Consider the following 3,588-nt stretch of genomic DNA (forward strand, 5'->3'; position numbering starts at 1 on the left):
TTTTATGTTGATGAACCATTGTTGGATCTTGATTTCTTCTAATGCAATTTTATGCTTCCATGTCTTCTTTTACGTTTATCTTCATTGCTATTGTTGATTTCTTGCTCATGATGGTTATGGATCTTGTTAATTCTCGTATTTTGTGATGTTTACTTTTATTGCACACTAGGTATTTGATAGAATGTTTCCTCTAGTTTTTGAGTAGTTTTCTTACTCTTGGCCTAGGCTAAGGAAATTGAGTGACCTTGAGTCATTGGGTCTCATTGAATTGGTGATTTGAGAAGCTTTAGTGGTCAATTTGATAACCATTGACTCTAGCCTACTACTAAGTTAATTAGTAGCTAGGTTAGGACTTATGGATTGATGTTGATCAAGCCATTTGACGTACTTCAAGCCTAGGAGTAGATATTACGTACTTAAGGCTTTAGTAAGTAGACTTAATGAGCTTGGTTCCTCATAATTGTCAATACATAGTTTGTAGACAAGGATGGTGATCTTAATTACCTATGTCTAGCCAAGAGTTATTTACCTTGCCTTTATTAATTATTGATTTACTTTTCTTGTCATTTATTTCCTTGCCCTTTTATAAACCAAACCCCTTGTTCCTTCATAGCCAATAATTGACCACTTCATTGCAATTCCTTTTGAGACGACCCGAGGTGTAAATACTTCGGTTAATTCTTATTGGGGTTTGTACTTTTGACAACCAATATTTTTATGTGAGAATTGTTTGTTGGTTTGGAGCTATGCTTTCAACGAAGTTCTTTTTTCTATGAAAGAAATTCTAGACCGACACGACAAATTTCATTATCAAAATGACATTTTGATAATGAGAACTTATCGTGTCAGTCTAGAATTTCTCTTTTAGAAATAAGAACTTCGTTGTAAGCATAGCTCCAAACCAACAAACAATTCTCACATCAAAAATTTTGGTTGTCACATATACAAACCCCAATAAGAATTCGGAGAGTAGTCATGTTGGGGTGGCGCTTGAACGGCTTGGATGGAATACAATGCCTTTTGGTCCTTACGCATCTCCGTGAGGAGAGTAGTCATGTTCCCAAGCACTCTTGTCAAACTTGATTCGGAAGGAGGTTGTTGCCAACAAGGTTGTTCATAATCTTGAGGCTCCTCCCTCCTTTGATTTCCAAATCCTTGATGCATATCCTCATTAAAGCTTCCAATTCCTACAACATAGTTTGAACCAAACTCATAGCCAAAGGGGTGAGAATTCATACTGAAAGAGAAAATAAAAACGAAAGCTAACAAGAAATAAAGAAGATAAAGTCCAACAACTAGCAAAAACCAACAAACAAACCAAAAATCAAGCTATTCATAATATATACAATAGCCAATAACACAGCACCATTGCAATTTCCCGGTAATGATGCCATTTTGATAACGAGAACTTATCGTGTCGGTCTAGAATTTCTCTTATAGAAATAAGAACTTCGTTGTAAGCATAGCTCCAACCCAACAAACAATTCTCACATAAAAAATTTTGGTTGTCACATGTACAAACCCCAATAAGAATTAACCGAAGTATTGAAACTCCGGGTCGTCTCACAAGGAATTGCAATGAAGTGGTCAATTATTGGCTATGAAGAACAAGGTGTTTGATTGATAAAAGGGCAAGAAATTAAATGGACAAGAAAAGTAAATCAAGAATTAATAAAGACAAGGTAAAGAACTCTTGGCTAGACATAGGTAATTGAGATCACCATCCTTGTCTACAAACCATGTATTGAAAATTATGAGGAACCAAGCTCAATAAGTCTACTTACTAAAGCCTTAAGTACGTAATATCTACTCCTAGGCTTGAAGTACGTCAAATGGCTTGATCAACATCAATCCATAAGTCCTAACCTAGCTATTAATTAACTTAGTAGTAGGCTAGAGTCAATAGTTATCAAATTGACCACTAAGGGTTCTCAAATCACTAATTTAATGAGACCCAATGACTCAAGGTCACTCAATTCCCTTAGCCTAGGCCAAGAGTAAAGGAAACTACTCAGAAAATAGAGGAAACATTCTATCAAACACCTAGTGTACAATAAAAGTAAACATCATAAAATGCAAGAATTAACAAGATCCATAGCCATCATGAGCAAGAAATCAACAATAGCAATGAAGATAAATGTAAAAGAAGACATGGAAGCATAAAATTGCATTAGAAGAAATCAAGATCCAACAATGGTTCATCAACATAAAAGAGAGCATGAAAAGGGAGATTAACACTACAAACTAAGAGAACCAAGATGTAGAAACAAGAAATTGTAAAGGAAACAAGATGAAATCAAGTAATCAATTCTAGACCTAAAAGAAATTAACCTAATCCTAACCTAATTCTAGAGAGAAGAGGGAGCTTCTCTCTCTAGAAAACTAACTAAAGGCTCATCATGACTAACTAAGTGCTCCCCCTTTGCTCAATCTTCAATTCTGCATCAAATACCCTCAGAAACGAGTTGGATTTGGGCCTGGGCAGCTCAGAAATCGCCCCCAGCAATTTCACTTTAAGTGGATCACGTGCCGAGCGTCGATGGCAGAAACTCCTATCCACGCGTAAGCGTGCAGGGCGCGTGCTTGACGCGTGCGCGTGGCCCTCAATTCTCCAAATGCTCATTTCTTCATGTATTCTCCTCCTTGCATGTTTTTCTCTTCATTTCTTCTATCCAATACTTGCCTTATGAACCTGAAATCACTCAACAAACACGTCAAGGCATCGAATGGGATTAAAGTGAATTAAAATCACCAATTTAAGGGCATAAAAAGTATATTTTTACACTTAATCACAATTTAAGGGAGAATTACAAAATCATGCTATTTCATTTAATAAATGTGGGAAAAGGTATAAAATCCCCTAAAATAAGCACAAGATAAACCACAAAATTGGGGTTTATCACAAGCATATAACAACAATAACAATAAGGATTTTAGTTAGGAACTCACTACAATTATGGAAAAACAGAACGATGGAGCGGCAACTGCATCAGTACCGGCGCAACTAGAAGTAGAAGCAGAACAGAAGACAACGGTGATCCGGGACAGGGACGAATTGCATCAGAACCAGAATAGCAACTCCAGTGTCCTTCTCAAGCATCAAGGATGACAGTTTGGCTTACCATCATCAACAGCAGCGAGCTATGATCCAGATTGACGACGGCGACGGTATTACTAAATAGGAACATACACTATTTTATCCAAAATAAAAATATAGAGAAATAAAATCAGGAAGCAAAGCACGAGCAAGAGTGTTACAGTTTCAAGAATGGAATTGGGAACGCAAGGGAAGCTGCTGTCGGGTGATATCAGTGGCGCTTCCCATCAAGCTCGATGGTGATTGAACTGTGACCGCGAGTTCCCTTCTCTCTCCTCGAAGCTTGACGGTGGCCGCAATCTGAGGCGACAGCGACAGCACACGGCGACGCAGCTCCGTGCAGTGGGTCGCGCTCCTCGCGTCACTAGCCGCGTCCTCCTCCCTTAGAGTCGCGCGGTCTCTCTCTCTCTCCTCTGGGCTTCCTCCTCCGCGACGGTTATGGCGGCGACGACGATGAGTTCTGGTCGGCGATGGCGACAGCTTGCGATGAC

The sequence above is a fragment of the Arachis ipaensis genome, chromosome B02, assembly GCF_000816755.2.
Source record: "Arachis ipaensis cultivar K30076 chromosome B02, Araip1.1, whole genome shotgun sequence".
Classification (NCBI taxonomy): Eukaryota; Viridiplantae; Streptophyta; class Magnoliopsida; order Fabales; family Fabaceae; genus Arachis; species Arachis ipaensis.